The sequence below is a fragment of the Lonchura striata genome, chromosome 16, assembly GCF_050655825.1.
Source record: "Lonchura striata isolate lonStrDom1 chromosome 16, ASM5065582v1, whole genome shotgun sequence".
In the NCBI taxonomy this organism is placed as follows: Eukaryota; Metazoa; Chordata; class Aves; order Passeriformes; family Estrildidae; genus Lonchura; species Lonchura striata.
In genome coordinates this window covers 6,982,792-6,996,008 of record NC_140718.1, presented here as the reverse complement: position 1 = coordinate 6,996,008, position 13,217 = coordinate 6,982,792, and positions in this window count along the sequence as shown.

The following is a 13,217-nucleotide window of genomic DNA, read 5'->3' as shown; positions in this document are numbered from 1 at the left end:
ACTCAGCAGTCCAGGTTCCTGATGTCAGTTTGTAGGGCTCCCTTGGGTCTATCAGGGCAGCACAAGTTTGAGGTGGGGACAATTTCGGTGTTGGGTCCATCCTTCGATATAAGGATTCTTTGCAGTGAGGCCCCTGGGCACATCCTTTTTCCATTTTCCCTGGGAAAGAAAACTCAGCAGTCCAGGTTCCTGATGTCAGTTTGTAGGGCTCCCTTGGGTCTATCAGGGCAGCACAAGTTTGAGGTGGGGACAAATTCAGTGTGGGCTCCATCCTTCGATATAAGGATTTTCTGCAGTCAGGGCCAGGGGCCCCTGGGCACATCCTTTTTCCATTTTCCCTGGGAAAGAAAACTCAGCAGTCCAGGTTCCTGATGTCAGTTTGTAGGGCTCCCTTGGGTCTATCAGGGCAGCACAAGTTTGGGGTGGGGACAACTTCAGTGTGGGGTCCATCCTTCGATATAAGGATTTTTTGCAGTCAGGGCCAGGGGCCCCTGGACAACTCCTTTTTCCATTTTCCCTGGGAAAGAAAACTCAGCAGTCCAGGTTCCTGATGTCAGTTTGTAGGGCTCCCTTGGGTCTATCAGGGCAGCACAAGTTTGAGGTGGGGACAACTTCGGTGTGGGGTCCATCCTTCGATATAAGGATTTTTTGCAGTCAGGGCCAGGGGCCCCTGGGCACATCCTTTTTCCATTTTCCCTGGGAAAGAAAACTCAGCAGTCCAGGTTGCTGATGTCAGTTTGTAGGGCTCCCTTGGGTCTATCAGGGCAGCACAAGTTTGAGGTGGGGACAACTTCGGTGTGGGGTCCATCCTTCGATATAAGGATTCTTTGCAGTCAGGGCCAGGGGCCCCTGGGCACATCCTTTTTCCATTTTCCCTGGGAAAGAAAACTCAGCAGTCCAGGTTCCTGATGTCAGTTTGTAGGGCTCCCTTGGGTCTATCAGGGCAGCACAAGTTTGAGGAGGGGACAACTTCCGTCTGGGGTCCATCCTTCGATATAAGGATTTTTTGCAGTCAGGGCCAGGGTCCCCTGGGCACATCCTTTGGCCATTTTCCCTGGGAAAGAAAACTCAGCAGTCCAGGTTCCTGATGTCAGTTTGTAGGGCTCCCTTGGGTCTATCAGGGCAGCACAAGTTTGAGGTGGGCACAACTTTCGTGTGGGCTCCATCCTTCGATATAATGATTTTTTGCAGTCCAGGCAAGGGGCCCCCGGGCACACCCTTTTTCCATTTTCCCTGGGAAAGAAAACTCAGCAGTCCAAGTTCCTGATGTCAGTTTGTAGGGCTCCCTTGGGTCTATCAGGGCAGCACAAGTTTGAGGTGGGGACAACTTCGGTCTGGGGTCCATCCTTCGATATAAGGATTTTTTGCAGTCAGGGGCAGGGGCCCCCGGGCACATCCTTTTTCCATTTTCCCTGGGAAAGAAAACTCAGCAGTCCAGGTTCCTGATGTCAGTTTGTAGGGCTCCCTTGGGTCTATCAGGGCAGCACAAGTTTGAGGTGGGGACAACTTCGGTGTGGGGTCCATCCTTCGATATAAGGATTTTTTGCAGTCAGGGCCAGGGGCCCCCAGGCACATCCTTTTTCCATTTTCCCTGGGAAAGAAAACTCAGCAGTCCAGGTTCCTGATGTCAGTTTGTAGGGCTCCCTTGGGTCTATCAGGGCAGCACAAGTTTGAGGTGGGGACAACTTCGGTGTGGGGTGCATCCTTCGATATAAGGATTTTTTGCAGTCAGGGCCAGGGGCCCCTGGGCACATCCTTTTTCCATTTTCCCTGGGAAAGAAAACTCAGCAGTCCAGGTTCCTGATGTCAGTTTGTAGGGCTCCCTTGGGTCTATCAGGGCAGCACAAGTTTGAGGTGGGGACAACTTCGGTGTGGGGTCCATCCTTCGATATAAGGATTCTTTGCAGTCAGGGCCAGGGGCCCCTGGGCACATCCTTTTTCCATTTTCCCTGGGAAAGAAAACTCAGCAGTCCAGGTTCCTGATGTCAGTTTGTAGGGCTCCCTTGGGTCTATCAGGGCAGCACAAGTTTGAGGAGGGGACAACTTCGGTCTGGGGTCCATCCTTCGATATAAGGATTTTTTGCAGTCAGGGCCAGGGTCCCCTGGGCACATCCTTTGGCCATTTTCCCTGGGAAAGAAAACTCAGCAGTCCAGGTTCCTGATGTCAATTTGTAGGGCTCCCTTGGGTCTATCAGGGCAGCACAAGTTTGAGGTGGGGACAACTTCGGTGTGGGGTCCATCCTTCGATATAAGGATTCTTTGCAGTCAGGGCCAGGGGCCCCTGGGCACATCCTTTTTCCATTTTCCCTGGGAAAGAAAACTCAGCAGTCCAGGTTCCTGATGTCAGTTTGTAGGGCTCCCTTGGGTCTATCAGGGCAGCACAAGTTTGAGGTGGGCACAACTTTCGTGTGGGCTCCATCCTTCGATATAATGATTTTTTGCAGTCCAGGCAAGGGGCCCCTGGGCACATCCTTTTTCCATTTTCCCTGGGAAAGAAAACTCAGCAGTCCAGGTTCCTGATGTCAGTTTGTAGGGCTCCCTTGGGTCTATCAGGGCAGCACAAGTTTGAGGTGGGGACAACTTCGGTCTGGGGTCCATCCTTCGATATAAGGATTTTTTGCAGTCAGGGGCAGGGGCCCCCGGGCACATCCTTTTTCCATTTTCCCTGGGAAAGAAAACTCAGCAGTCCAGGTTCCTGATGTCAGTTTGTAGGGCTCCCTTGGGTCTATCAGGGCAGCACAAGTTTGAGGTGGGGACAACTTCGGTGTGGGCTCCATCCTTCGATATAAGGATTTTTTGCAGTCAGGGCCAGGGGCCCCCAGGCACATCCTTTTTCCATTTTCCCTGGGAAAGAAAACTCAGCAGTCCAGGTTCCTGATGTCAGTTTGTAGGGCTCCCTTGGGTCTATCAGGGCAGCACAAGTTTGAGGTGGGGACAACTTCCGTGTGGGGTGCATCCTTCGATATAAGGATTTTTTGCAGTCAGGGCCAGGGGCCCCTGGGCACATCCTTTTTCCATTTTCCCTGGGAAAGAAAACTCAGCAGTCCAGGTTCCTGATGTCAGTTTGTAGGGCTCCCTTGGGTCTATCAGGGCAGCACAAGTTTGAGGTGGGGACAACTTCGGTGTGGGGTCCATCCTTCGATATAAGGATTTTTTGCAGTCAGGGCCAGGGGCCCCTGGGCACATCCTTTTTCCATTTTCCCTGGGAAAGAAAACTCAGCAGTCCAGGTTCCTGATGTCAGTTTGTAGGGCTCCCTTGGGTCTATCAGGGCAGCACAAGTTTGAGGTGGGCACAACTTTCGTGTGGGCTCCATCCTTCGATATAAGGATTTTTTGCAGTCAGGGCCAGGGGCCCCCGGGCACATCCTTTTTCCATTTTCCCTGGGAAAGAAAACTCAGCAGTCCAGGTTCCTGATGTCAGTTTGTAGGGCTCCCTTGGGTCTATCAGGGCAGCACAAGTTTGAGGTGGGCACAACTTTCGTGTGGGCTCCATCCTTCGATATAATGATTTTTTGCAGTCAGGGCCAGGGGCCCCCGGGCACATCCTTTTTCCATTTTCCCTGGGAAAGAAAACTCAGCAGTCCAGGTTCCTGATGTCAGTTTGTAGGGCTCCCTTGGGTCTATCAGGGCAGCACAAGTTTGAGGTGGGGACAACTTCGGTGTGGGGTCCATCCTTCGATATAAGGATTTTTTGCAGTCAGGGCCAGGGGCCCCTGGGCACATCCTTTTTCCATTTTCCCTGGGAAAGAAAACTCAGCAGTCCAGGTTCCTGATGTCAGTTTGTAGGGCTCCCTTGGGTCTATCAGGGCAGCACAAGTTTGAGGTGGGGACAACTTCGGTGTGGGGTCCATCCTTCGATATAAGGATTCTTTGCAGTCAGGGCCAGGGGCCCCCGGGCACATCCTTTTTCCATTTTCCCTGGGAAAGAAAACTCAGCAGTCCAGGTTCCTGATGTCAGTTTGTAGGGCTCCCTTGGGTCTATCAGGGCAGCACAAGTTTGAGGTGGGGACAACTTCGGTGTGGGGTCCATCCTTCGATATAAGGATTTTTTGCAGTCAGGGCCAGGGGCCCCCGGGCACATCCTTTTTCCATTTTCCCTGGGAAAGAAAACTCAGCAGTCCAGGTTCCTGATGTCAGTTTGTAGGGCTCCCTTGGGTCTATCAGGGCAGCACAAGTTTGAGGTGGGGACAACTTCGGTGTGGGGTCCATCCTTCGATATAAGGATTCTTTGCAGTCAGGGCCAGGGGCCCCTGGGCACATCCTTTTTCCATTTTCCCTGGGAAAGAAAACTCAGCAGTCCAGGTTCCTGATGTCAGTTTGTAGGGCTCCCTTGGGTCTATCAGGGCAGCACAAGTTTGAGGTGGGGACATCTTCGGTGTGGGGTCCATCCTTCGATATACGGATTTTTTGCAGTCAGGGGCCCCTGGGCACATGCTTTTTCCATTTTCCCTGGGAAAGAAAACTCAGCAGTCCAGGTTCCTGATGTCAGTTTGTAGGGCTCCCTTGGGTCTATCAGGGCAGCACAAGTTTGAGGTGGGGACAATTTCGGTGTTGGGTCCATCCTTCGATATAAGGATTCTTTGCAGTGAGGCCCCTGGGCACATCCTTTTTCCATTTTCCCTGGGAAAGAAAACTCAGCAGTCCAGGTTCCTGATGTCAGTTTGTAGGGCTCCCTTGGGTCTATCAGGGCAGCACAAGTTTGAGGTGGGGACAACTTCGGTGTGGGGTCCATCCTTCGATATAAGGATTCTTTGCAGTCAGGGCCAGGGGCCCCTGGGCCAGGGGCCCCTGGGCACATCCTTTTTCCATTTTCCCTGGGAAAGAAAACTCAGCAGTCCAGGTTCCTGATGTCAGTTTGTAGGGCTCCCTTGGGTCTATCAGGGCAGCACAAGTTTGAGGTGGGGACAAATTCAGTGTGGGCTCCATCCTTCGATATAAGGATTTTCTGCAGTCAGGGCCAGGGGCCCCTGGGCACATCCTTTTTCCATTTTCCCTGGGAAAGAAAACTCAGCAGTCCAGGTTCCTGATGTCAGTTTGTAGGGCTCCCTTGGGTCTATCAGGGCAGCACAAGTTTGGGGTGGGGACAACTTCAGTGTGGGGTCCATCCTTCGATATAAGGATTTTTTGCAGTCAGGGCCAGGGGCCCCTGGGCACATCCTTTTTCCATTTTCCCTGGGAAAGAAAACTCAGCAGTCCAGGTTCCTGATGTCAGTTTGTAGGGCTCCCTTGGGTCTATCAGGGCAGCACAAGTTTGAGGTGGGGACAACTTCGGTGTGGGGTCCATCCTTCGATATAAGGATTCTTTGCAGTCAGGGCCAGGGGCCCCTGGGCACATCCTTTTTCCATTTTCCCTGGGAAAGAAAACTCAGCAGTCCAGGTTCCTGATGTCAGTTTGTAGGGCTGCCTTGGGTCTATCAGGGCAGCACAAGTTTGAGGTGGGGACAACTTCGGTGTGGGGTCCATCCTTCGATATAAGGATTTTTTGCAGTCAGGGCCAGGGGCCCCTGGGCACATCCTTTTTCCATTTTCCCTGGGAAAGAAAACTCAGCAGTCCAGGTTCCTGATGTCAGTTTGTAGGGCTCCCTTGGGTCTATCAGGGCAGCACAAGTTTGAGGTGGGGACAACTTCGGTGTGGGGTCCATCCTTCGATATAAGGATTTTTTGCAGTCAGGGCCAGGGGCCCCTGGGCACATCCTTTTTCCATTTTCCCTGGGAAAGAAAACTCAGCAGTCCAGGTTGCTGATGTCAGTTTGTAGGGCTCCCTTGGGTCTATCAGGGCAGCACAAGTTTGAGGTGGGGACAACTTCGGTGTGGGGTCCATCCTTCGATATAAGGATTCTTTGCAGTCAGGGCCAGGGGCCCCTGGGCACATCCTTTTTCCATTTTCCCTGGGAAAGAAAACTCAGCAGTCCAGGTTCCTGATGTCAGTTTGTAGGGCTCCCTTGGGTCTATCAGGGCAGCACAAGTTTGAGGAGGGGACAACTTCCGTCTGGGGTCCATCCTTCGATATAAGGATTTTTTGCAGTCAGGGCCAGGGTCCCCTGGGCACATCCTTTGGCCATTTTCCCTGGGAAAGAAAACTCAGCAGTCCAGGTTCCTGATGTCAGTTTGTAGGGCTCCCTTTGGTCTATCAGGGCAGCACAAGTTTGAGGTGGGGACAACTTCGGTGTGGGGTCCATCCTTCGATATAAGGATTCTTTGCAGTCAGGGCCAGGGGCCCCTGGGCACATCCTTTTTCCATTTTCCCTGGGAAAGAAAACTCAGCAGTCCAGGTTCCTGATGTCAGTTTGTAGGGCTCCCTTGGGTCTATCAGGGCAGCACAAGTTTGAGGTGGGCACAACTTTCGTGTGGGCTCCATCCTTCGATATAATGATTTTTTGCAGTCCAGGCAAGGGGCCCCCGGGCACACCCTTTTTCCATTTTCCCTGGGAAAGAAAACTCAGCAGTCCAGGTTCCTGATGTCAGTTTGTAGGGCTCCCTTGGGTCTATCAGGGCAGCACAAGTTTGAGGTGGGGACAACTTCGGTGTGGGCTCCATCCTTCGATATAAGGATTTTTTGCAGTCAGGGCCAGGGGCCCCCAGGCACATCCTTTTTCCATTTTCCCTGGGAAAGAAAACTCAGCAGTCCAGGTTCCTGATGTCAGTTTGTAGGGCTCCCTTGGGTCTATCAGGGCAGCACAAGTTTGAGGTGGGGACAACTTCGGTGTGGGGTGCATCCTTCGATATAAGGATTTTTTGCAGTCAGGGCCAGGGGCCCCTGGGCACATCCTTTTTCCATTTTCCCTGGGAAAGAAAACTCAGCAGTCCAGGTTCCTGATGTCAGTTTGTAGGGCTCCCTTGGGTCTATCAGGGCAGCACAAGTTTGAGGTGGGGACAACTTCGGTGTGGGGTCCATCCTTCGATATAAGGATTCTTTGCAGTCAGGGCCAGGGGCCCCTGGGCACATCCTTTTTCCATTTTCCCTGGGAAAGAAAACTCAGCAGTCCAGGTTCCTGATGTCAGTTTGTAGGGCTCCCTTGGGTCTATCAGGGCAGCACAAGTTTGAGGTGGGGACAACTTCGGTGTGGGGTCCATCCTTCGATATAAGGATTTTTTGCAGTCAGGGCCAGGGGCCCCTGGGCACATCCTTTTTCCATTTTCCCTGGGAAAGAAAACTCAGCAGTCCAGGTTCCTGATGTCAGTTTGTAGGGCTCCCTTGGGTCTATCAGGGCAGCACAAGTTTGAGGTGGGGACAACTTCGGTGTGGGGTCCATCCTTCGATATAAGGATTTTTTGCAGTCAGGGCCAGGGGCCCCCGGGCACATCCTTTTTCCATTTTCCCTGGGAAAGAAAACTCAGCAGTCCAGGTTCCTGATGTCAGTTTGTAGGGCTCCCTTGGGTCTATCAGGGCAGCACAAGTTTGAGGTGGGCACAACTTTCGTGTGGGCTCCATCCTTCGATATAATGATTTTTTGCAGTCAGGGCCAGGGGCCCCCGGGCACATCCTTTTTCCATTTTCCCTGGGAAAGAAAACTCAGCAGTCCAGGTTCCTGATGTCAGTTTGTAGGGCTCCCTTGGGTCTATCAGGGCAGCACAAGTTTGAGGTGGGGACAACTTCGGTGTGGGGTCCATCCTTCGATATAAGGATTTTTTGCAGTCAGGGCCAGGGGCCCCTGGGCACATCCTTTTTCCATTTTCCCTGGGAAAGAAAACTCAGCAGTCCAGGTTCCTGATGTCAGTTTGTAGGGCTCCCTTGGGTCTATCAGGGCAGCACAAGTTTGAGGTGGGGACAACTTCGGTGTGGGGTCCATCCTTCGATATAAGGATTTTTTGCAGTCAGGGCCAGGGGCCCCCGGGCACATCCTTTATCCATTTTCCCTGGGAAAGAAAACTCAGCAGTCCAGGTTCCTGATGTCAGTTTGTAGGGCTCCCTTGGGTCTATCAGGGCAGCACAAGTTTGAGGTGGGGACAACTTCGGTGTGGGGTCCATCCTTCGATATAAGGATTTTTTGCAGTCAGGGCCAGGGGCCCCCGGGCACATCCTTTTTCCATTTTCCCTGGGAAAGAAAACTCAGCAGTCCAGGTTCCTGATGTCAGTTTGTAGGGCTCCCTTGGGTCTATCAGGGCAGCACAAGTTTGAGGTGGGGACAACTTCGGTGTGGGGTCCATCCTTCGATATAAGGATTCTTTGCAGTCAGGGCCAGGGGCCCCTGGGCACATCCTTTTTCCATTTTCCCTGGGAAAGAAAACTCAGCAGTCCAGGTTCCTGATGTCAGTTTGTAGGGCTCCCTTGGGTCTATCAGGGCAGCACAAGTTTGAGGTGGGGACATCTTCGGTGTGGGGTCCATCCTTCGATATACGGATTTTTTGCAGTCAGGGGCCCCTGGGCACATGCTTTTTCCATTTTCCCTGGGAAAGAAAACTCAGCAGTCCAGGTTCCTGATGTCAGTTTGTAGGGCTCCCTTGGGTCTATCAGGGCAGCACAAGTTTGAGGTGGGGACAACTTCGGTGTGGGGTCCATCCTTCGATATAAGGATTTTTTGCAGTCAGGGCCAGGGGCCCCTGGGCACATCCTTTTTCCATTTTCCCTGGGAAAGAAAACTCAGCAGTCCAGGTTGCTGATGTCAGTTTGTAGGGCTCCCTTGGGTCTATCAGGGCAGCACAAGTTTGAGGTGGGGACAACTTCGGTGTGGGGTCCATCCTTCGATATAAGGATTCTTTGCAGTCAGGGCCAGGGGCCCCTGGGCACATCCTTTTTCCATTTTCCCTGGGAAAGAAAACTCAGCAGTCCAGGTTCCTGATGTCAGTTTGTAGGGCTCCCTTGGGTCTATCAGGGCAGCACAAGTTTGAGGAGGGGACAACTTCCGTCTGGGGTCCATCCTTCGATATAAGGATTTTTTGCAGTCAGGGCCAGGGTCCCCTGGGCACATCCTTTGGCCATTTTCCCTGGGAAAGAAAACTCAGCAGTCCAGGTTCCTGATGTCAATTTGTAGGGCTCCCTTGGGTCTATCAGGGCAGCACAAGTTTGAGGTGGGGACAACTTCGGTGTGGGGTCCATCCTTCGATATAAGGATTCTTTGCAGTCAGGGCCAGGGGCCCCTGGGCACATCCTTTTTCCATTTTCCCTGGGAAAGAAAACTCAGCAGTCCAGGTTCCTGATGTCAGTTTGTAGGGCTCCCTTGGGTCTATCAGGGCAGCACAAGTTTGAGGTGGGGACAACTTCGGTGTGGGGTCCATCCTTCGTTATAAGGATTTATTGCAGTCAGGGCCAGGGGCCCCTGGGCACATCCTTTTTCCATTATCCCTGGGAAAGAAAACTCAGCAGTCCAGGTTCCTGATGTCAGTTTGTAGGGCTCCCTTGGGTCTATCAGGGCAGCACAAGTTTGAGGTGGGGACATCTTCGGTGTGGGGTCCATCCTTCGATATAAGGATTCTTTGCAGTCAGGGCCAGGGGCCCCCGGGCACATCCTTTTTCCATTTTCCCTGGGAAAGAAAACTCAGCAGTCCAGGTTCCTGATGTCAGTTTGTAGGGCTCCCTTGCGTCTATCAGGGCAGCACAAGTTTGAGGTGGGGACAACTTCGGTGTGGGGTCCATTCTTCGATATAAGAATTTTTGGCAGTCAGGGCCAGGGTTCCCTGGGCACATCCTTTTTCCATTTTCCCTGGGAAAGAAAACTCAGCAGTCCAGGTTCCTGATGTCAGTTTGTAGGGCTCCCTTTGGTCTATCAGGGCAGCACAAGTTTGAGGTGGGGACAACTTCGGTGTGGGGTCCATCCTTCGATATAAGGATTCTTTGCAGTGAGGCCCCAGCCCAGGGCCAGGGGCCCCTGGGCACATCCTTTGGCCATTTTCCCTGGGAAAGAAAACTCAGCAGTCCAGGTTCCTGATGTCAGTTTGTAGGGCTCCCTTGGGTCTATCAGGGCAGCACAAGTTTGAGGTGGGGACAACTTCGGTCTGGGGTCCATCCTTCGATATAAGGTTTTTTTGCAGTGAGGCCCCAGCCCAGGGCCAGGGAACCCTGGGCACATCCTTTTTCCATTTTCCCTGGGAAAGAAAAGTCAGCAGTCCAGGTTCCTGATGTCAATTTGTAGGGCTCCCTTGGGTCTATCAGGGCAGCACTAGTTTGAGGTGGGGACAACTTCGGTGTGGGGTCCATCCTTCGATATAAGGATTCTTTGCAGTCAGGGCCAGGGGCCCCTGGGCACATCCTTTTTCCATTTTCCCTGGGAAAGAAAACTCAGCAGTCCAGGTTCCTGATGTCAGTTTGTAGGGCTCCCTTGGGTCTATCAGGGCAGCACAAGTTTGAGGTGGGGACAACTTCGGTGTGGGGTCCATCCTTCGATATAAGGATTCTTTGCAGTGAGGCCCCAGCCCAGGGCCAGGGGCCCCTGGGCACATCCTTTTTCCATTTTCCCTGGGAAAGAAAACTCAGCAATCCAGGTTCCTGATGTCAGTTTGTAGGGCTCCCTTGGGTCTATCAGGGCAGCACAAGTTTGAGGTGGAGACAACTTCGGTGTGGGGTCCATCCTTCGTTATAAGGATTCTTTGCAGTCAGGGCCAGGGGCCCCTGGGCACATCCTTTTTCCATTTTCCCTGGGAAAGAAAACTCAGCAGTCCAGGTTCCTGATGTCAGTTTGTAGGGCTCCCTTGGGTCTATCAGGGCAGCACAAGTTTGAGGTGGGGACAATTTCGGTGTGGGGTCCATCCTTCGATATAAGGATTCTTTGCAGTCAGGGCCAGGGGCCCCTGGGCACATCCTTTTTCCATTTTCCCTGGGAAAGAAAACTCAGCAGTCCAGGTTCCTGATGTCAGTTTGTAGGGCTCCCTTGGGTCTATCAGGGCAGCACAAGTTTGAGGTGGGGACAACTTCGGTGTGGGGTCCATCCTTCGATATAAGGATTTTTTAAAGTCAGGGCCAGGGGCCCCTGGGCACATCCTTTTTCCATTTTCCCTGGGAAAGAAAACTCAGCAGTCCAGGTTCCTGATGTCAGTTTGTAGGGCTCCCTTGGGTCTATCAGGGCAGCACAAGTTTGAGGTGGGGACAACTTCGGTGTGGGGTCCATCCTTCGATATAAGGATTCTTTGCAGTGAGGCCCCAGCCCAGGGCCAGGGGCCCCTGGGCACATCCTTTTTCCATTTTCCCTGGGAAAGAAAACTCAGCAGTCCAGGTTCCTGATGTCAGTTTGTAGGGCTCCCTTGGGTCTATCAGGGCAGCACAAGTTTGAGGTGGGGACAACTTCGGTGTGGGGTCCATCCTTCAATATAAGGATTCTTTGCAGTGAGGCCCCAGCCCAGGGCCAGGGGCCCCTGGGCACATCCTTTTTCCATTTTCCCTGGGAAAGAAAACTCAGCAGTCCAGGTTCCTGATGTCAGTTTGTAGGGCTCCCTTGGGTCTATCAGGGCAGCACAAGTTTGAGGTGGGGACAACTTCGGTGTGGGGTCCATCCTTCGATATAAGGATTCTTTGCAGTCAGGGCCAGGGGCCCCTGGGCACATCCTTTTTCCATTTTCCCTGGGAAAGAAAACTCAGCAGTCCAGGTTGCTGATGTCAGTTTGTAGGGCTCCCTTGGGTCTATCAGGGCAGCACAAGTTTGAGGTGGGGACATCTTCGGTGTGGGGTCCATCCTTCGATATACGGATTTTTTGCAGTCAGGGGCCCCTGGGCACATGCTTTTTCCATTTTCCCTGGGAAAGAAAACTCAGCAGTCCAGGTTCCTGATGTCAGTTTGTAGGGCTCCCTTGGGTCTATCAGGGCAGCACAAGTTTGAGGTGGGGACAACTTCCGTCTGGGGTCCATCCTTCGATATAAGGATTTTTTGCAGTCAGGGCCAGGGTCCCCTGGGCACATCCTTTTTCCATTTTCCCTGGGAAAGAAAACTCAGCAGTCCAGGTTCCTGATGTCAGTTTGTAGGGCTCCCTTGGGTCTATCAGGGCAGCACAAGTTTGAGGTGGGGACAACTTCGGTGTGGGGTCCATCCTTCGATATAAGGATTTTTTGCAGTCAGGGCCAGGGGCCCCTGGGCACATCCTTTTTCCATTTTCCCTGGGAAAGAAAACTCAGCAGTCCAGGTTCCTGATGTCAGTTTGTAGGGCTCCCTTGGGTCTATCAGGGCAGCACAAGTTTGAGGTGGGGACAACTTCGGTGTGGGGTCCATCCTTCGATATAAGGATTTTTTGCAGTCAGGGCCAGGGGCCCCTGGGCACATCCTTTTTCCATTTTCCCTGGGAAAGAAAACTCAGCAGTCCAGGTTCCTGATGTCAGTTTGTAGGGCTCCCTTTGGTCTATCAGGGCAGCACAAGTTTGAGGTGGGGACAACTTCGGTGTGGGGTCCATCCTTCGATATAAGGATTCTTTGCAGTGAGGCCCCAGCCCAGGACCAGGGGCCCCTGGGCACATCCTTTGGCCATTTTCCCTGGGAAAGAAAACTCAGCAGTCCAGGTTCCTGATGTCAGTTTGTAGGGCTCCCTTGGGTCTATCAGGGCAGCACAAGTTTGAGGTGGGGACAACTTCGGTGTGGGGTCCATCCTTCGATATAAGGTTTTTTTGCAGTGAGGCCCCAGCCCAGGGCCAGGGAACCCTGGGCACATCCTTTTTCCATTTTCCCTGGGAAAGAAAAGTCAGCAGTCCAGGTTCCTGATGTCAATTTGTAGGGCTCCCTTGGGTCTATCAGGGTAGCACTAGTTTGAGGTGGGGACAACTTCGGTGTGGGGTCCATCCTTCGATATAAGGATTCTTTGCAGTCAGGGCCAGGGGCCCCTGGGCACATCCTTTTTCCATTTTCCCTGGGAAAGAAAACTCAGCAGTCCAGGTTCCTGATGTCAGTTTGTAGGGCTCCCTTGGGTCTATCAGGGTAGCACTAGTTTGAGGTGGGGACAACTTCGGTGTGGGGTCCATCCTTCGATATAAGGATTCTTTGCAGTCAGGGCCAGGGGCCCCTGGGCACATCCTTTTTCCATTTTCCCTGGGAAAGAAAACTCAGCAGTCCAGGTTCCTGATGTCAGTTTGTAGGGCTCCCTTGGGTCTATCAGGGCAGCACAAGTTTGAGGTGGGGACAACTTCGGTGTGGGGTCCATCCTTCGATATAAGGATTCTTTGCAGTGAGGCCCCAGCCCAGGGCCAGGGGCCCCTGGGCACATCCTTTTTCCATTTTCCCTGGGAAAGAAAACTCAGCAGTCCAGGTTCCTGATGTCAGTTTGTAGGGCTCCCTTGGGTCTATCAGGGCAGCACAAGTTTGAGG